The 21,637-nt window shown below is 43.5% G+C and overlaps 1 protein-coding gene across 8 annotated transcripts in view; it reads right to left on the reverse strand.

The window, feature by feature from the left end:
- Positions 1–8,065, reverse strand: part of MBNL3 (muscleblind like splicing regulator 3) — a 155,676-nt gene extending 147,611 nt beyond the window's left edge. For 2 of the 8 annotated variants that reach the window (XM_040627465.1, XM_040627442.1), the window contains exon 1: positions 7,768–8,065. The gene's annotated coding sequence lies outside the window, so the exon portion shown is untranslated. Of the gene's footprint in view, positions 1–2,000; positions 2,211–7,767 lie in introns of all 8 variants that reach the window. The other 6 variants (XM_040627469.1, XM_040627460.1, XM_040627449.1 and 3 more) reach the window with 5 other exon arrangements.
- Between the last annotated feature and the right edge of the window lie 13,572 nt (positions 8,066–21,637).

The raw sequence follows: 21,637 nt of genomic DNA on the forward strand, positions 1-21,637 counted from the left end.
ATAGCGGGCAAGACTTATACTGGGGACACAACTGTTTCCTGGGAATGTCTTAGGTTAAACGGTTAATATTACGGCCCTCACCCTCATAGGTACTTCCACAAAAGGCAAAGTGCCCCTAGTGCACTTTATTTACCTTCATTATCAGGGAATCAAAATGGAATATTGGTGTCCTGTGACACTGACCTTGAGAAGAGATCATTCCTTCCATCCCCAAGTTCTCGTCCACCTTAGCAAGGATCAGTTATTCAACCAACTAGGAAAGTCAATCATGTGATCTTACAGGTTTTCAAGGTAGCTCTAACACCTGTGAGTTGAGCATTTCCCCACAGTTATGAATACGTGGGCCAGTTTGGGGCCCTCCTCTTATTTGTCCCTTCTCCACTGGGTTGTCACCGAAAACGAAATGCCCTACCCACCCGAGGCTTGATTTGGCAACCCGTGGGCCAGTTCGTTGGTTCCTGTCCTGAAAAGCAGCTCCGTTGCCCATACCACGAAGCCCGGATCCACATGGGGCGCTGGCCACGCTGCTCTGAGCTCTTCAAAAGGCAGAATGTGGTTTCACTTTCTGCTCACCACCTCCTGATAAAAGAGCTTTGGTCCCTCCGTGGCATTTAATGAATAATCCTCTCCTCCTGGATTTGGACTTTTGGCCTTTCCAACCGGTCATTAACTGGCAGGAAATGCCCTCCTCGGCAATCACTATTGTGTAAATAGAGCTATAAACTTTCGAAGGCCCCGTGCAATCCCAGACCCTAAAGCTGCACGTGTGTGTGGGGGGGGACTCTTGATTATAAAAGCACTGCCTTCCAAATTAAACTCAAACCACATGATACAGTCCATAAAATATACAAAACATGCAGTCCAGTGACAGATTTATTGTGGCCTTACAGAATAAAGCAAAAAAAAAAAAAATCTATATGGAAAGCACTGCTACTTTTGACCCAAAGAGCCCCCAAACAGGAAGCTGTAAGCAAATCAGCCAGCTGTGGTCTCACGAAGTCACGAAGGAGACCGGGGCACAACCAGCATTTCCTGTCATTGCTGGTCACCGATTCTGAGCGTCTCTGTCTGAACTGTTTTCTTCGATGGCTAAAAATACGGAAATTTCTTTGGGGATAGACAGAAGGCCAGGAGGAGGCTTGACAGTGAAAAAAATGTGACTTTTACAGCCCCCCCCCAAATTTACTTAGCGCAGATCACACGACCAGTCACTTGAACACATGCATTCTAAGGACTACAGGAATGGGCCGTATTAGTAAAAGAAGCCTCTGGAACTGGACATCAGCTAGCCTCATCGTTTCCTGTTCATTTAAGATCAATTCCCAGCAACACTATTTTATTAGTAAGGGAGAGGACTGCGGACTCCAGCATCCCAGAGAAGGGGAACTCACTTCTTAGAGTGGGTTTCTCTGCCCCGGCGCTCTCTCACCATCCCACAACGCGACTTCAAAACGCGTGCTTAGATGAGAGCTTTCCAAGGCAATCATATTTTAGATCCTTTTATTACTATTGTCATCATCATCACACTCTTTGCCACACGTGGAGGTATTCTTGTCTTTTTCCAGCAGTGTGAAATGCCAAGCCCTATGCCACATTGTTCCAGCCTGTCGACTTCTCAATACAAAGGAGTTTTGGAAGGGGAGGTTTAGCCAGAAAGTAAAAGCATTTTGCCCTCCTATTATCACTATGTTGAGGCTCTCAGTATGTGCAAATGAATCCCCCAGCCAAACCAGGTTTCTCTCTCCGAGAAAGAGGATTCATACATGGTAGCAAGGCAGCGCGTTGTCTAGGCAAAAGTGCCCCCCCAAACCTAAGGTGTTTCTCAAAAAGGCCCCCTCTCTTGGGGTGCCTGTCAATCAGAGCCCAGACCCAGGCTCTCAGGAAGCTCTCTCTACCTGAGGCCACTGCCACGGGCATTCATGAAACAGCTCAGGTTATCCTGGCACCCCCACCTCCACCCCGTTTTCTGCATTTGGAAGCCCTTAGACCTAAAATGTGACCTTATCAGGTGTACAATTTTTCCACTTCATACTTCTGGGTGAGCGAAGAACGTCTCTCCTCGTGCTATCCAATTACTTAGGAAAAGTGCTCACATAAACGACGTAGGAGTTTAAATTGTTCTCAAAATCACTTCGGAAAAGAACACAGGCCTCTTCTTCGGGCTCCTCATCCATCACAGACAGCAAGCATTTTGACAAACATCACTGTGCCTGTTAACAAAACAGCACCCACAACTGGATCATCGCTTGAACGCCAACTTTTTGGAGGACAAAGGCAAACTCCACTGTGCCATGGGTCTCGCTGAATGTGTCTCCATGTTTTTTAGCAACTCAGAAAAAACATTATATGGTACCTGAACCTAATCGTAATAAAGCAGCCCCCTTAACAGCATGTGGCCGCCTCATTGTCTCGATTTGTAAAGCACAAAATAGGAATTATATTAAGGGAAATATGCCCAAGCTAATATCATACACAGTGCTTTTGTTTTGCACTGTTTTGTTTTCCTTCATGAAGGTTGAAGACTGCAAGACAAAAGATGAAATGCAAGCTCTCTGGTTTTTTTACTCGCTCTTTTTTTTTTTTTTTTTTTTTGCTAACAGGCCACCCCCCCCTCAACAAAAACCCTATCCCCTTGTTTGGTCTCTTCATACTGCCACATAAGGGGAGACCGCAAAAGCTGATTGTGGGAGATCTGAAACGGCAGCTCTTGTCTCTTGTACCGCGTGGACTGTGCTTTCTGGATCCAGTAAAAAGAGGCGCTATTCAACCTGTGTCTTGGTAAATAAAAACCTATGCAAATTTCATCTCCAAATGGGCAATCCATGTTTAACTGCAAATGAGACAGCTCTCAGGGTCCTTTTGGTTTTTGTCTGTGACTTCGTCACTTTCTAAACTACGCATGGCACGAGGCGTCCGAGTCCCAGTGTTTCTCATTGTGTGTGGGGGGGGGGGGTTTAATCTGGTGCAACGGTTTGCAGAACTATTTCTATAGAACTTCTTGTTGAAGATTGATTTCCCTGGGACGGGAGGCGGGTACAGTAAATACAACTGCAAGTGGCAAAAAACACAGCAGCTGGCTTGTAGGCCGCTCTGGAGGACCCAGCCCTGAACTCACTCCAGGGGGACACTAAAGATAGAGATACTGCTACCTGACATCACAGGAAAGGTGTTCATAAAAATCTAAGGACAAGTTAGAAAGACTAAGCCACACTTCCGCCTATTTAACGAACTTTTACGGAGAGCCTACTACATGCCAGGCACTGAGGATGAGAGGTCGGAAGACCCAGCCGCTTGCCTAATGAGTGACCTGGACATTCAGGGACCCCGAATAAGCCCGAAGAAACATTTCTCAAACTTCCACACCAAGTGCAGGGGATGCAAAGAATCCGATGAGGACAATTTGGAGGCAATCTGAATGATCCAAAGTGGAAAAGAAGAGCCAGCAAACCGCCAGGCTCTAGGACGCTCCGGTGGCCTCACGAGATCAAATAGCCTGTCGGAAGTTTCTAGTGCCAACCCCCCGCATTTCTTTCCAGACTGCCTTTCTCAATTGGAGGCCCTTTCTTCCTGGGCCCCTTAGGTTTACCCGCCGCGTAGGCATAAAACGAACTCCTGCTTAAAATGGGAAACAAATCACTCCTACTCATCAGCCGACTTAGCACTGATGGAAGTGGGCCTTGAGGGTGGACACAGTACTTAACAAGCGTGCCTAATTGATTCCTAAATCTCTAACCAGCCTCCTTTCTTCCCCTTAACACTTTGTTCTCATGGCTGTTATCGAGTCCTGGGGTGACTATGCTTGAGTTTCTTAAAAAGCATCATGTACATACAGATGGAGAATGTATATGTGTGTCATATACGTATGCATGTGAATACACATGTGGATATATATGTATATTATATTCACATACATACATACACCACAGACACACACACACACACACACACACACACACACGTGTGCATTTAAATCAAGCTTCCTTTCATTCTTCCTTCCTCTTGAGTATCCTTTTTCCAAAAGTTAACTGCCTGGAATTGAGTAGGTATTCTCCCATAATCCTTCAGGCAGAAAGCAATGCATAGCTGTATAAATTGTTCCAAAGTGACGACTAATTTGTGTACGCACGCATGTGTGCGCTTCTGTGGATGTGTCCAGACCACTTGGGAATACCTTTATCTCTCACCTAAAAATAAGGTCCCTCTTTCCAGACTGCATTATGCTTCCCACCAATCTTTTTAAAAACACTGTCACTCCACTTAATACGAAGCAGAAATAAATGATGGATTGATACTATGCTGTTACTAGAATGAGCCGGGGGGAAAAATACCTATCTGATCCCTTTTAGGTCACATGGATGTCATGAACACTTGATAATGTAATAGATACCTTATTTATCCTAATCCTCAAAGTTGTCTTTCCAACACTGTCATTTGGCTGTCTTGAGGCGATATAGAACCATTCAGGAAGAGCTGGGTGCCTTGGAACCATCTGGTTTCCTTAAGATCTGAAAGCCCACATAAATACAGATCTAATTGCTTTCTTTTTGGTCATAATTTGTGTTTGCTGTTCGGTTGGTAATTAAAATTAAACTCCTTGCTCCCAAACACAGTTTATTCTCCTAGAGAAAAAAAAAATTGCCACCTCGTTTTATCTGAGGTACAAATTTCTTTCTATTTTCAAAGTGACAACCGTATCACACACCTCAGGAGAGGCAGAAAGAGCTCACAAAAAAAACCACAACTTCTGATTTCTGTTTTGTGACATCACATACACTGAGAATGCGGGTGGGGGGAATCCATCTGTTCAGCCTATGAGACATCGTTTAAGAAAACGCAACAGCACGCACGGAAGAAGTTTGAAGAAGGTGACCGTAGCCTTGTGCTCTTTCAGACACTTGATAGTCTTAACATGGCAGTGACCATTATCCACCTTTAATTACACGATCAGATTACTTGTCAAACATGTATTGTAACTTATTCTTGTCTGCTGTACCCCAAACTCTGTTGGCCACCCTATCAGCCAACATTATTTATTTCCAAACAGCAAAATCCCGCCCCCTTCCTGAATTTATTGTGCTATTAAGTGGGAGAACTGCAGGATTTTAGGAACGAAAACCTTCGTCACTTGATGACTCCTCACCCCCTTCCTCCTATCCCCTCCGTCTCACATCTAAAGACAGCTGGGTAGAGAACAAAACTGTACTTCAAACTATATTGTCAGCATCTGCACAGCAGCCCAGAGACTGTCCCTGTTTCACCACGTGCAGTGCCGCACAGCCTCAAAAGACAAAACCTCTCCCCCCGCCCCCCCCCAAGCTGTTGTGGTTACTTTTTCACACCGTAGAGCGGGGCAGATCATCAAGCACCTACTGGCCAGAAAAAGGAACTACACCGGAGCCTGGCATTTCAGTGAGAAGCAAACAGAAGGCAGACAATTAGGAGAGCGTGCCTTCTCATCTACTTTAAGTGTTTCGGTTCCTGCAACGACCCCAGAATGGACTGTCGCAATTAAAAGCTGGCCATGAAATCTGCTCTTTTGTGAGTTCACAAATGATTCATTCTTCGTTTTGATTCAGCATCTCCCGAGTAGCTGCTCTGTGTGAGGCTTTGCTTAGGTAAAGGGTGGGCGCAAGGGAACACCGAAGATGCCTTGGGTACCAGCTCATACTCATCCGTTTTATCCCCCTGGAAAAGCAGCTGCTACGAAATGCCTGCAGTGGACAGTTGAGGAGAAAAAAGGTACTTTATAGTAGTCCTGGGAATCATTAGGAGCGCTTAAAGCAGCAAAGGAAATTAGAGAAATGAAGTGGCTCTCAGGAGGAGAGCAAAACATGCAGTCACCACCTCCAGCCTCACGCTGTATCAATCCTCCCTCAAAATATTTTTTTTTTCTGGCAAACCCCTTCACTGATGTTTTCACACAAGGTCTCCAATCTCATCACTATATAGAGCTGGAATGCTAACTGGCAAAATGTTTAGCTTGTCTATTCTAGTTTTAGCTAACTGACACTGGTTTAGCTTGTCTATTTTGGTCCCAAGGTTTAGTGTTTTCACTTTTTTTTTTTAAGGGATGCGCTTGGTCCAAAGTCACTCAGCAAGAAGGCAGCACATCAGGAGGCCGAGTGTGCTGAACTGGGCTCTAAGTCTCTAAGCACTAAAGATGGGATAAGTTGGGTTTTGGTCACCCTCCACCCCCTTCCCCAGGCAAGGATGTAGGATGCAGGCTATCTATTTGCTCCGCCTGTAGGAGCTCTCCTTTCGGATGTGAAGCAATGAATCCCCCACACACTTCTCCGAACAATGATCTGGAAACACTGATGCAAAATTTATTATATAGTAAATTCCACTGTAAACGGTTCACTTCTTCCTTTCTAGGCACTCTGCAGCACCTGGGCAGGAAAACTGCACCCTTCTTTAATAGGTGCAAAACAATCTCTTTCACCCCCTCCCAGAAGCTTGCTAAATTTAATAGCAGGAGAGTCTGTCAGCCAAGTGGCTTCTCTTGCTTGGGAAGAAGTAAAAAGTAGACAGAGGCAGAATAATATCAGCTGGCTATGGGCAAAAGCCCTTTTACACTATGTTTAGGGAAGTTTCCATAAACATCAGGGCATCCCTCAAAGGTACTGCATAATGGGAAAAAAAATTTTTAAACAACTTTTAAAAAGTATTTAAACATTTGCATAGGCAAAAAAGAGAATATGAAATATGAATATAATCAGAAAAATCTGAGGTCTCTGGTAAGTAAGCCTCATTGTCAATATGCCTTTTATCAGAGGGGGAAAAAATAACCTCGGATGAATTGTATTAAGGATGCCTAGTCACTTGTACTGCCGTTTCAAAGAGTCCACTTTCCAACCATTACATCAGTAATCACCCAGACTTATCAATCAAACCGGGGAGTCAACACAGTGAAAAATTAGCAGTCATTTCAAAATTAAATCTTGTAATAATTTTGTTTTAATGAATACTTTCCCGCAAAGTTAATACATGTGTAGAGATACGATAGCAGCTCCTAATCATAGGCTTTATCCCATAGGTGGAGACCCGAGCTCAATTAAGCAATTCAGGAACATCTAGGAAAAAAGAACTCCTCTAAAACACGCTACCTTAATTACGGCAATACAATAAATTCACCCTCACTGTTGTATCTATACATATCAATTAATAGACAGCAGTCAGAAAAGCACACAGTAGGTCCACTACAGTAATGTTAACACTACACAAATGAATCACCTAAATGTTAAGTTTCGTGCCTCCTCTTGATTTAATAGCGTTTCCTTACCATAAAAGCTGACTGTGTGAATGCTAAAAATAAAGTTACCTTTTTAACAGTCTCCTAAGATCTAGCCTGACGCCCTTCAAATGCCGGTAGTAAAAGCAAGCTGCCAAATGTGTCGATCCAGAGCGGGAGAAGACACCGCTCTGCAAGGAAGCTGTGGTACTGCTCACGATCTCGCATGAACATGGGGGCATTAGTTGTTAAAAGCACTTGCTGAGGATATGCCACGCAAGAAATTCCTTTAAATTACATATATATATATATAAAGGAAGAAGAAGAACACGAAGGAAAAAGAAAGTAGAAAAAAAAGAAAGACGGAAGAACAGGAAGAAGAGGAAAGATCAAAGCCCTAAAATTGCAACAAAGTTGCAGGATTACTTTTCCTTCTACTTGCCACTTGGAAAACTAAAGTTTAAAAGGCGTTTGCCTTCGGTGGCGTCTTAGGAAGGCAGCCACTCTCAGAAATCCCAACTCATCTCCAGCCTTACCTTATGCTGCTAGCGCAAACCCGGGGGCTAAGGGGTCCTGCTCTCAGCGGCAGCGGCGGGGGCAGCGGCAGCGACAGCGGCACATGCCATCTGTTAGCGGCAGAAGCAAAAGCAGCGCTGCGCGAGGTGGCCCCGGTGCCGGGAGAGCCTTTAGCAGGGGTGCGTACTGAATGCCGCCATTTTAAAGCGAGGCTCCTGAAATCATTAGATATAAGCAAATTAAAGCCCGCCCCACCTACAGAACTTCATGGCTGGGACATGCAACCCTGCTCCGAGTCGCCGCTGTGGGGTGTAAAATGACAAGGCGAGAGACACGCGCACGGGGACTCCCGGACGGAGGCGACGATCCCTGCGCTCCCCCCGGCCCCCCCTCCCCGCCCCGCGGCCCCCAGGGCTCCCGGGAGCCTCCCTTCAGACCCCGAGGCGAGGAGCTTTTCTTTGGCTCCCCAGCGCGGGGACCCCCGGCCGGGGCTGACCGGCGCGCTGGGGCACAGGGGGCGCCCGGCCGGGCCTCCACCCCCCCCCTCTCCCGGGCTCTTGGTTCAGTCCGCGCGGAGCACACCTCGGAGCTCCCGGCTCCCTCACGGCGGCGGGCGTGGGGCTCCCGCCCCGGCTAGCGGCTGCCATGGCAACCCCAGCCCCAACCCCGCCCGGCCTCGCCAAAGGCGTGCCCTCCACCCGCCGGCCCGGCCGAGCCCGCCGCTGCCGCTGCCGCCGCCGCCGCCGCCGGTCCTTCCTTCCCCCCGCCGCCCCACCCGGCGGCTCGCGCCCCGCGCCCGGCCAGCGGGACGCGCCGCGGGAACAGCGCTGCTGGGGGGCTTCGGGCGCCAAAACGGCAACTAGCGCGCAACTCCGCCGGCCGGTCGAGCGGCGCGCGGGCAGCGGGAGCGCGGGGCTGGCCCTTGGCCGCCCGGCCCCGCCCCGCCCGGCCAGGTAGCGCTGGCGCGCCCCGCACCGCCGCCGCCGCCGCCAACCTCACCTGGCTCGGCGCGCGCGGCTCCGGGCCCCGGCTGGTCGCTGCGGACCCGGCGGGAGTCCGGCGGCGGGCGGCCCCCGCTCCCGCACCCACCGGTGCCTGTCCTCCGCTTCCTTCCCGCCGCTCCCAAAGAGCGCCAAAAGTCGCGCTCCCGCTCCGAGTGCGGGCACTTTCTTCCTGCAGGGCGCTGTTTCGTCGCCAAATGTATTCTTTGTGTGCTTCGTTCATTCGTGCGTGGTTCTCAGAGAGCGCCGCGCGGGCTTTATTCTCAGGGGGTGTGGCGCCTCTCCCCCCAAACCCCGCGGCCCAGCCCCCGCTGCAAATGCTCTTTGTCGTTTCTTTATTAAGGGAACGGGGGACAAATCATAACGCTCAGGTTTTACAAAAGCGAAAACAAACAGAGCTCGCACACATCCCCGGCGAGGGGGGAGGGAGGCGGCAAAGTTTCTAGAGCTTCAGGAACTGGAGTGCCAATGAGAAATGCAGTGTGGTTCAAAGCTGTACGCTTAGAGTCACTTCGGATACGAGTAAAGTGAGACAGGTAATTTCAAAAATGACCTTAGTCAATAAATATATCGGCTCACTGAAGGCCAAAAAAAAAAAAAAAAAAGTTACTCACCAGCTGCCTTCCTGGGACCTCCCTTCTATAAAAGCCCCAATCCTTTATTTCCCTTTAAGAACCTCAGGGAAATGTCGATCTGTGCCAATAGTTCCCCTTCTTCGATGAAGTTCGAAGGGTAGCAGGAGCCCTAAGGTAGGGTCCCAGATACTTGTGAATGGGAAATGGACAAAGCCAAAGCAATTTTATATTTTGATTAAAAAACGTGCATCTGGGCAGAAAAATTATCAGTTTCAATCTAATACAAGTGTAATAGGAACACCAGCTGTCCCTTAATTGAAGCCCCACAATAATAAACGCGTGTTTTATTTAATTTTATGAGGACAATTGTAGTTGATAACATACGCATATGCGAGAGCCTCGGTGACAAGCTCATAGCAATTCATGGGCTGCTCTCCTGCCATGAACTGCTTCACCCCACTACAGAGTTCTACGTGCTCTCCAGAAAGTGCAAAAAACATCGCAGGAGATGTTGAAGTTGCAGTTAGGTTGAGGAGTGAGTGAATTCTCAGGCTGATTACATTTTTTAATTCTGCCGGACTGATCCCAGTAGAATTCTCCAGCTAATTTTAGGCAAGAAATCAATGTGTTTGTTAAATGCCAGATAATAGGAGTGGGATCCTAATGGTTGGAAGGAGAACACTGGCACAAACTGCCCTTTAAATAATTGAGACATCCCTCCCCCCAAGACATTTGGCAAGCATTGTGAAAGTTATCAGGACAAATGTGCAGGGACAGCGTCTGATACTTTGGTAGTCATGGGTCCTAGCATAAGTCGAACAGAAGTCAGGAGTTTCCAATTATTTGAAAAAAAAGAAAAAAAGAAAAACTAGTTCCCAACCCCCTCTGCCCACCTCCTTTCGAGCTTGCCAAATTACCTGCACTACTCTAAAAGTCAAACTTGGCTGACACGTAGGAAGTGGCTTTGGCAGTCCAGGAACTACCATAACTAAAAGTAGGAGGTGTTGGCTACCACTGTAGTCTGGAGAGAAGGGCAAGGCTGACTTATATAACTTTATACCCAATGATCTAACAAATGAGGAACTGTTATCACAGTGAGTCAACAAAGGAGTCTTTATACTAAACATAACTCGGGTCAACACCAGTGCGTTCACCTCTGTCCACCATGGCAAACCACATCTCCTGTGGGGCACTCCAGGTTTCCCGAATCCCGCACAAACTGGCTCAATTTTATTGTTACTGCATTGGTGAAATAGTTGTTTTATTATAAATGTAAGGTCATAAATAGGTCAATTTGCTAGCTCTCGGGATAGTATAGCTTCAACTTATTCTTTCGCTTGCAGTGTCTGACCAGCGCAAGTTGCAAATGAGACTTTATTATTCTCTCCTGTCCACACTGGAGAGGAAGACAGCCTTATAAACAAATTTCAGCCCCGTAAATTGTCCTCCTTGTACCTGGGCTGGTACGGTCCCCACAAATGAAGCTAGGCAAATCTCCATGCCACCAGGTCCCTGCGGAGTGTTCTCAAAGACAGTGGGAAATTGCTGTCGCCTCCCCTCAGCACTATAAAAGGACTTATTTGCCTTTTAGGGTGGACTCACCTTGGAATTACTTTCCACTTTACTAGTTAGAGCTACTCAACATTTTCTTTTCTTACCCCTTAGGCATGATTGGGGGCAGGACCTGGGAAAAATCGAGTTGTTCACTGACTGAGCACAAAATGAGTTCTTAATGTATATACATTACAGTCTCTGAATTCTTTTTGTTTTTTAAGATTTTATTTATTCACTTGTCAGAGAGAGAGAGAGCAGAAGGAGAGGGAGTGGCAGGCAGAGGGGGAAGCAGGCTCCCCGCTGAGCAAGGAGCCCAATGCGGAACTTGATTCCAGGCCCCTGGGATCGTGACCTAAGCCGAAGGCAGACACTCAACCGACTGAGCCACCCAGGCGCCCCTAGTCTCTGAATTCTTACACTTGTTCAAGCATTGCATTTTAGGCTAGTCTCAGAACCACTATTCCTGAGGGATCTTCAAAGGTAAGTACCTCCCAACACCTGTATTTAAATTTTCAATCCTGTCCCTCTGCCCCAGCCAGTCAAACAGAGATGTACAAAGCAGACGTTTAAATACACTCCGGGAACACGCTCCCGTACTCTCACTATGTCTCAATGCTTGAGCATTAAGTAATGGACATTTACACAGACAGATGTAGGGCTAAAACCCTAGATAAGGATGTAGCAACCTCGCAAGTGACACATTCTTTCAATACATATAATTAAATTTGAGGGGGGGAAGAATTCTCAAAGTTACGTAACAGTTCAGTAACAGAACGATTGTTAAAATGCACAACCTAACGAATGTTGCTGTGTTTTCGTAGATGCTGGATGGGTGGGGTTCTTGAACTGTCAATATATCCTACCAAAAGTATCCTTTTACCCCTGTCAAAGCATATAACCCATTTATTATTCCCTTTAAAAGATTGTCGATGGGTACTAGTGGACATGGGGCAGAGTCATGCTATGCACAGAAGGTGAAGAGTCTCCCTCCTCTTTTGAACCTGTAGAGTTACTCTCACCAGCCTAGCACTATGAGGACATAGTTAAGTACCCTTTGCCGCTGCTCTGTTCTTGAGATGGTTCCACAGGCTGAACCCCACAACAGCATTTCTGGTCATTCCATACAAGGCCTCTGGCCATTTAAGGGTGGTTGAATAACGACAAGACATTGATTATTCATCTGTTTCTGAAGAGTCTTTTTCATTCAGAGTTGGGAATTGGGGGTTTGGGATTCACACAAAGGTTCTGACTAATAAACAGGGGGTGGGGAAGCAGAACTGGGTTGTCAAAAAGTTTAGGGGATCAAAGAGATGTTGGCTTGCAAGGGAAGCCCTTTGTAAACTGATGCAGACTGTGTTTCTTAGAGAAGAGAGCAGGCAATCTGCTGACTGGTTTCATGCCAGAATCATTGCAAGCCTAGGTAATAAATTGATGAACAATTCTCAGGTTGTAAAGAAAATTCCTGAAATTCATATTTTTCTTTCACTTGGGCCAAATTTTCAGAATTCTCTGGACATGTTCTAACAAACATGGAAGAAAACAGGAAAAATATTGAAGGGTCACATCCTCCAAGCCACATTTGGGCCAGGTGGATTTATAAAACTATTTTTCCCTCAAGCCTTTGAAGAACTTATTATACAAAGTATCCCAGAGTATTGAAAAGTATGGTTTGTTTCTTAAAATTCTCCTTAGAGGGAAATGAAGGATATAGAAGGATATAGATAAAAATGATACAAAACTGTAAGAATAATACAAAAGGTAAGAATGCTATAAAGAAAAAAAACATGGCCTATTATCACTTAGGAATATGACAGTTACAATAGCAACAATGTAGTGTGGAAGTACTCCACGCCAGGGACTGTACTAAACACTTTTTGTAAGGTAGTTCATTTGATCCTCACAGCAATTTCTATGTAGTAAATATTATTGTGTTTCCTTGTTAAGAACAGAAAAAAGAGACTCATCCAACGTTAACAAAATAACAAAGCGAGTAAGCGGCAGAACCAGCATTCAGAGTTAGTTGTCTCTGATGATGGGGCTCATGCTTTCAACTACAAAGTACCGAATAAAGCTCTTATAGGGCCCAGTTGGACTTGAACTCAGACACTTGCTCATTTTAGTATTCCATACCACCTCTCACTGATGTGGGCATTTTTTTTTTTTTGACGGGGGCATTTTAATCAAAATGCTACTGATAAAATACAGCAACATATTAAAATAAGCTTCAGCCTTGATCAAGTATTGTTTATCCCAGAAATGTACAGGCGACTTCAGCCAAAAATCAATATTATGGGGACGCCCGTGTGGCTCAGTCAGTTGAACGTCAGGCTCTTAGTTTTGGCTCAGGTCATGACCTCAGGGTCCTGAGATCAAGAGGGCAGCAGGCTCTTTACTCAGCGGGGAGTCTGCTTGAGATTCTCTCTCCCTCTCCACCTGGCCCTCCCCCCTCAAATAAATAAGTAAATCCTTAAAAATCAATATTATGGCAAAAATGCATGACCATCTCAGTAAATGCAAAAAAGGCATTTGATAAAAATCCAACTCCTTTTTATGGTCAACATCTTTTAAATATAGCAATAGGGAACTACCTCTTTAAGGTGATAAGGAGTGTAAATTCAAAAAACAAAGAACTAATCTCTACCAATTGGAAAAACAAAGTCACTTCCCATAAAAACAGGATCAAAACAAGGGAGCTTTTATTCCTTTGTAAGAATTTACAAATTTCTGAGAAATTTCTGAGAAAGCCACAGTTAACTTGAAGAAACTTGAACAGAGCCAGAGAGTTCACAAAATACAAGATAAGTAATCTTAGAAAGCCAATTAAATATCTACCAATAAGCCAACAAAAAGAAGAAATAGCACATTTACAATAAAGCAAAAACATTCAAGTACTTGGGAAAAAAGTCAATATACACAAGAGTGGGAGAAAAAGACATAATATGACACCATCATGGCAGAAATCAGGAAAAACTTGATAAGGAAAGTCACACTACATTTCTGAATGGGAAGCCAATAGCACGAAGCTGACACTGCTTCACTGGTTGATTTATAGATGTAAGCAATTCAAATAAAGACATCTCATTTCAAAAATGATACCACATTAATTTGCAGTAACAATTGTACATGACTATCCTAGGGAAACAGATGTCTAGCAGAAGTAGCAAATAGTAGAATTAAATTAACACCGGCTAAAATGGCAGAATTTCGACACAAATCAGAAATATCGATCACTAAATGCCATAGTGAGACCAGGCAAAGGCTGTGATACATGCAAGAGTTGAATGTTTGATGACCAAAGCATAACGAAACATGGGGAAAGAACTCATTATTTAGTAAATTCGCCTAGGGTAACTGGTCGTAAATATGGATAGAAATTAACATAAACCTTTATCTCTCACCATATGTAATGATTCTTTCTGCATAAATAAAAAATTAAACATTTAAGTAAAACTAAACAACACTAGCCATATACTAGAGTATGTAACTCAATTACAGGAATTTTTAGTTTTGTAGTGACAGACAACATTGCAAAGGAAAGACTGGTCAGAGAGTACAACATAATACAAAAATGTAAAACCATTATCAAAAGTAAGATTAAGTGGTGAAATGCTAAGAAGATCATGGATAAATGAATAGCACCTAAACTATATACAGAGGTGCTGTAATTTCAAGACCATTACCAGATCCCCAAGGGACAAAGGGTCAAAGAGTATCATCTAGGAGGCACCATTTGCTATTTGAGGTAATTGCCAAAAATAATTTACAAAACCCAATACTATACAGGCTCTGGAAGAATAGACTCATTCAAGTTGCTGATGGCATTGTAAAATGGGTCAAGAATTATAAAAATGTTCATAGCCCTTGAACGAAGGAGCCCAATTCTGGGAAATTATCCTAACATAATAATTCAAAAGAAGAAGAAAAAAAGCAGCCTTCGTTTTAATATCAAAAGCCTTACCCAACCTAAATATCCAATAATAAGGGGAATGATTGAGCTATTTATTATATATTAATGCAGCAAAATTATTTGAACACTGTAGAAAAACAGAAAATTGTACAGGAAATAACATTAATGAAAGGTTAGGATGCAAAATTATATTTTCCCATTGATTGCATCCCTGAGTATTCATAAGGATAATGATTTGGAGAGCCAAAAGATTGGTATCTAGGTTTTTTTTTTTTAAGCTAATAATGGGGACCTTTAAAAGATTTTTTTAAATTTTGGCAATCTGTCTAATAAAACATTATTAAATGGGAGAAATAATTATTTCAATGTGAGAATTAGACCTCTCAAATAAACTACTTCTATTTCTCTCACCTTCTGCCATTTCTTTCTATCTTCCCCTGCATTTCTCAATAACTGCTCTTTTAAAGTCTATGCATATTTCTGTGGCCCTTTGTCTCTCTTCCAGCTATCTCTCTTTCTTCTCTTTCATCAGCCCCCTTACTCCACCTTTCTCCTTTTTATACTGAGCTCTTTTTGTGCTTCTGTTCTTGGAATGGTTAAAATATCAGACAGAAATGTATTTATCTGTTGAAGAAAACATTGTTTTTGTTCCTTTTAAAAGTGGATGAGCTGAATTCATTATTTTAAAAAGGCACCTGGATTGGATTGTGTTTTAATTATTTATGCATGGCCAAGGCCAAATCAAACGCTTCTGCAAGGCCCTAAACTATGTCAAGTGGAAAGCACTTCGTATCCTAATTCCATTAGATTTGTCATCACAGAAAGAACAACGAACGTTAATGTGAAAGATACATATTTGCACGTATAGGAAACCCTTGTTATTCCAATTTTCGCATTTTCAAATATCTGACTTTTAGTCATGCCAAAACATACTCTAACCTACATGGAACACATTGATATAATAATTATGATCTCATTGTATTTTGCATTCGTGATACTGTGAATGTAATATGGGTAATGAACGGGTACTATTTTTTTTATTTTAATGTTTTTTTATTATATTATGTTAGTCATCATACAGTACACCCCTGGTTTCTGATGTAAAGTTCGATGATTCATCAGTTGCATATAACACCCAGTGCACCATGCAATACGTGCCCTCCTTACTACCCATCACCGGTCCATCCCATTCCCCCAGCCCCCTCCCCTCTGAAGCCCTCAGTTTGTTTCTCAGAGTCCATAGTCTGTCATGCTTCATTCCCCCTTCTGATTACCCCTCCCTTTCTTTATCCCTTTCTTCCCCTACCGATCTTCCTAGTTCTTATGTTCCATAGATGAGAGAAATCATATGATAACTGTCTTTCTCTGCTTGACTTATTTCACTTAGCATTATCTCCTCCAGTGCCATCCATGTTGCAGCAAATGTTGAGAAATCGTTCTTTCTGATAGCTGAGTAATATTCCATTGTATATATGGACCACAACTTCTTAATCCAGTCATCTGTTGAAGGGCATCTCGGTTCCTTCCACGCTTTGGCTATTGTGGACAATGCTGCTATGAACATTGGGGCGCATATGGCCCTTCTCTTCACTACGTCTCTATCTTTGGGGTAAATACCCAGTATTGCAATGGCTGGGTCATAGGGTAGCTCCATTTTTAACTTTTTAAGGGACCTCCACACTGTTTTCCAGAGTGGCTGTACCAACGTGCATTCCCACCAACAATGTAGGAGGGATCCCCTTTCTCCACATCCTCTCCAGCAATTGTTGTTTCTTGCCTTGTCAATTTTTGCCATTCTAACTGGCGTAAGGTGGTATCTTAGTGTGGTTTTGATTTGAATTTCCCTGATGGCTAATGATTTTGAACATTTTTTCATGTGTCTGTGAGCCATTTGTATGTCATCATTGGAAAAGTGTCTGTTCATATCTTCTGCCCATTTTATGATTTGTTTATTTGTTTCTCGCATATTAAGTTTGAGAAGTTCTTTGTAGATCTTGGATACCAGTCTTTTATCTGTAGCATCATTTGCAAATATATTCTCCCATTCCGTGGGCGGCCTCTTAGTTTTTTTGACTGTTTCCTTGGCTGTGCGGAAGCTTTTTATCTTGATGAAGTCCCACAACTTCATTTTATCCTTTGTTTCTCTTGCCTTTGGAGATGTGTCATGAAAAAGGTTGCTTTGGCTGATGTCGTAGAGGTTGCTGCCTATGTTCTCCTCTAGGATTTTGATGGATTCCTGTCTCACATCGAGGTCTTTCATCCATTTGGAGTTTATCTTTGTGTATGGTGTGAGAGAGTGGTCACGTTTCATTCTTTTGCATGTAGCTGTCCAGTTTTCCCAGCACCATTTATTGAAGAGACTCTTTTTCCACTGGATTTTTCCTACTTTATCAAAGATTAGTTGCCCAAAGAGCCGAGGGTCCATTTCTGAGTTCTCTATTCTGTTCCATTGGTCTATGTGTCTGTTTTGTGCCAGTACCATGCTGTCTTTGTGATCACAGCTTTGTAGGTACAGCTCAAAATCGCATTGTGATCCCCATCTTTGTTTTCCTTTTCAACAGCTCCTTGGTGATTGGGCCTTTTCTGGTTCCACTAAATTTAAGGACTATTGTTGATTCCTTGAAAAATGTCATCGCTATTTTGATCGGGATAGCATTGAAAGTGTAGATTGCTCTGGGTAGCATTGGACATTTTAACTATGTTAATTCTTCGATCCATGAGCATGGAATATTTTCCATCTTTGTGTCTTTCTCAATGTCTTTCAAGGTGATTTATAGTTTCTAGAATATAGATCCTTTACGTCTCCGGTTAAGTTAATTCCAAGGTAAGTATGGTTTTTGGTGCTATTGTAAATGGGATGGATTCCCTAATTTCTCTTTCTTCAGTCATTATTCGTGTATAGAAATGCAACTGATTTCTGAGCATTGATTTTGTATCCATACATTACTGAATTGCTCTATAACTTCTAATAGTTTGGGGAGTGGATTCTTTTGGGTTTCCATATAGAGTATCGTCATCTGCGAAGAAGAGAGACAGTTTGACTTCTTCTTTGCCGATTTGGATACCTTTTATCCTTTTTGTTGTCTGATTGCTGTTGCAAGGACTTCTAGTACTATGTTGAATAAAGTGGCGAGAGTGGGCATCCTTGTCGTGTTCCTGATCTTAAAGGAAAGGCTTGCAGCTTTTCCCCGAAAATAGAAATATATTTGCTGTAGGCATACTTAGATGGCTTTTATGAGCTTGAGAAATGTACCCTCTATTCCTACACTCTGAGGGTTTTAATCAGGAAAAGGATGCTGTATTTTGTCGAATCGCTTTTTCTGCATCTATTGAGAAATCATATGATTTCTGAATTTTTGTTCTGGATAAAATCTAAGACACTGATAGATTTGCGAATGTTGCACCACCCCTGCATCCAGGATGAATCACTTGGTCATGATAGATAATCCTTTTAATGTACTGTTGGGTTCTATTAGCCAGGATCTTGTTGAGGGATTTTGGCGTCCATATTCATTGAGGAAATCGGTCTGTAATTCTCCTTTTTGATGAGGTCTTTTTGCCTGGTTTGGGGATCAAGGTAATATTGGCCTCATAGAATGAGTTTGTAGCTTTCCTTCTGTTTCTATTTTTGAAATCACTTTAGGAGAATAGGTATTATTTCTTATTTGAATGTTTGGTATAATTCAGGAGAAAACCATCCGGACCTGGAGTTTTTATTTTTGGAAGGTTGTTTATCACTGACTCAATCTCTTCCTTAATTAATTGGCCTGTTTAAAATCAATTTCTTCCTGTTTCAGTCTTGGTAGTTTATAGGTTTCAGGATACTCCATCTCTTCCAGGATGCTTAATTTATTGGCATAAAGCTGTTGATAAAGTTTCTAATAATCCTTCCAATTTCATTGGTGTTAGTTATGAACCTCTCCTTTTCATTCATAATTTTATTAATTTGGGTCCTTTCTCTATTCTTTTTGGATAAGTCTTGCCAAGTGGTCTGTCAATTTTTATTGATTCTCTCAAGAACCAGCTTCTAGTTCTGTTGATCTGCTCTACTGTACTCCTGGTTTCTAATTCGATTTGATTTCTGCTCTAATCTTGGTCAACTGCTTCCTCGAATCGTGGATTAGGCCTGTCCCTCTGTTCTGTTCCAGCTTCTTGAGGTGAGAATATAAAAACTGCATTTTAGATTTTTCTATTCTTTTGAGTGAGACTTGGATGGCTCATTTTCCCCCTTAGGACTGCCTTTTGCAGTATCCCATGAGTTTTTGGACCATTGTGTTTTTCATTCTGTTGAGTCTCCATAAATTGTTTAAATTGATTTTTGATTTCCTGGTTTATCGAATCATTCCTAGAGCAGGATGGTTCTTAGTCTAAGTGTTTGAGTTTCTTCAAATTTTTCCTTGTGGTTGCGTTCCAATTTCAAGCGCTGTGGTCTGAGAATATGCAAGAGAATAATTTCAGTCTTTTAGTATCGGTTGAGACCTGTTTTGTGTCCCAGAACATGGTCTATTCTTGAGGAAATGTTCCTTGGGCATTAGAATAGAATGAGTATTCTTTGGTTCTGGGATTGTAGTGTTCTATATATATCTATGAGGTCCAACAATGTCATGGCATTCAAAGCCTTTGTTTCTTTGTTGAGTTTTTGCCAGGGTGTTCTGTCTATTCTGATAGTGGGAAGTTGTTGGGATCTACTATTAATGTATTTTTATCTATATGTCTCTTTATTCTGGTTAAGAGTTGACTTGTGTTATCTTGCTGCTCCCCTGTTGGGGGCATATATATTTATAATTGTCATATCCACTTGTTGGATACATCCTTTAAGAATAATATAGTGCCCTTCTGTGTCTCTAACTTATAGTCTTTAGTTTAAAATCAATTTATCTGATATGAGAATTTACCCCAGCTTTCTTTTGAGGTCCACTTGGTGAGAAGATGGTACTCCATCCTTTACTTTCAGTCTGAATCTGTTCTTTTAGGTTCAAAAGGAGTCTCTTGTAGACAGCAAATGGATGGATCATGTTTTTATCCAATCTGCAACCCTTTGGCGTTATGGGAGCATTTAGGCCATTTACATTGGAGACTGAATGTGAGAGATATGATTTTATGTGACCATGTTGCCCAGTAAAGTCTTTGTTCATAGATTGTGACTTTCTGTTCTGTAATCACTCTTGGGAGCCCTTTTACCTTTATAAAACCCCCTTAATATCTCTCTGTAGGGCTGGTTTCGTGAATTTATGAAATTTGGTGAATGACTGGCAATTTCTGGAAGGTCTTTATTTCTACTCATCAATTCTGAATGACAGCCTTGCTGGATAAAGATCACTGGCTGCATGTTTTTCTATGAAAGACTTTTAAAATGCCCCCAACCCTTTCTCTCATTCAGGTCTGTTGGACAGGTCGACGTAATTCTGATACCTTTGCCTTGAGTACGTGAGAAATTTCTTTGCCTAGCCGCTTTCAGTACTGTATCCTTGGATCTAATATTTGTGAAATGTACTATGGCGTGACGTAGGTTTGTCGTGGTTGAGCTTGGAAGGGTCCTCTCTGCCTCTTGGACCACGAATGTTTGTTTCCCTTGTTAGATTAGGAAGTTTTCAGGTGCAATTGTTCAAATATCTCTTCTAGACCTCTGTTTTTCTCCACCCCTCAGGATGCCGATGATTCTGACATTGGGCGTTTCATTGAGTCGGTAATCTCCGTAATCCTACATTCTTGGGCGTGGATTTTTTTTTTTAAGATTTTATTTATTACTTTCGAAGAAGAGGCAGAAGCGAGGATAGGCAGGCGAGGGGGGAGGAAGAAGCAGGCTCCCTGAGCAGAGGAGCCCAATGGGAATCCTCGATTCCAGCCCGGCGGGATCGTGACCTAGCCGGGCAGTCGCGGCAACCGCTGGACCCAGGCGCCCCTTGGGCGTGGATTTTTAAGTCGATTCTATTTTGCTTTTTCTTCACTAACCCATCCCTCCAATTAAGCTGGTAATTCTTCTGCCTCATTCACCCTGGCCGTCAGAGCCTCTCTAGTTTTGACTTCCATTTGGCTCCTTAAATTTTTAATTTCTGCCAGATTCGCTCTCATTTTCGCCCTTAGAGATTCTATGTTCTCATTAATATTTTCATTCATACTTTTTTCAAGTCTACACATCATCTTGATCATTGTTACTTTGAACTCCATTTCTGATAATTTGGTTATATCCATATGCATTAGTTCTGTGGCAGAGGCCACAGACTCATTGTCTTTTCTTTGCTGGGGGGGATTTCTCCTTCTCGTCATTCTGATGAGGAGAGGTTGCGGGGTTGTCAGAGCCCAAATTATTGACCCAGGGACCCAGAGCCGTTTTATGATTTATAGGGATCTTAGGGATGTGGGCTTCTTGATTTTTCAGCCTGCCTTCTGGGGGAGAGGCCTGCCACGCCGATACTCAGGCAACCCTGTTTGGGTAGAGTCTCCGTGTCCCCTGCGAGGGGGGATGGGGATGGTCACACTGTGAGCAGGTCTTTCCAGGCTTTTGTTCTCTGGCGGCTTTCCATGGTGGTTTGCTGTGCCTCTTCTGAGAGTCAGAGCAGCAGTGGCCGAATTTCAGCCTCTGTCACAGAACAGAGGGATCGCAGACCGTTCTCCACTGATGTTGTGGCCACTTTAACTCTGTTTCTGTTGGTCCTGCTCAACCCTGCAGCGTCCCGGGATGTGTGCCCCACACCCGGCGTCCCAGCCCTCACCTCCAGGCCCGGCACATCTCTGTCCTTTGTGTTTCTAACACCACCAGCTGCCCCCTGCACTCGCTCCCAGAGCTCCCGGTCTCAGTCCGGTTCCAGTGAGCGCAACGGAGCTCCGTTTCAGTCTGGTCGAGAGCGTTCCC

Source organism: Ursus maritimus (genome assembly GCF_017311325.1).
Source record: "Ursus maritimus isolate PB19 chromosome X unlocalized genomic scaffold, ASM1731132v1 scaffold_X1, whole genome shotgun sequence".
In the NCBI taxonomy this organism is placed as follows: Eukaryota; Metazoa; Chordata; class Mammalia; order Carnivora; family Ursidae; genus Ursus; species Ursus maritimus.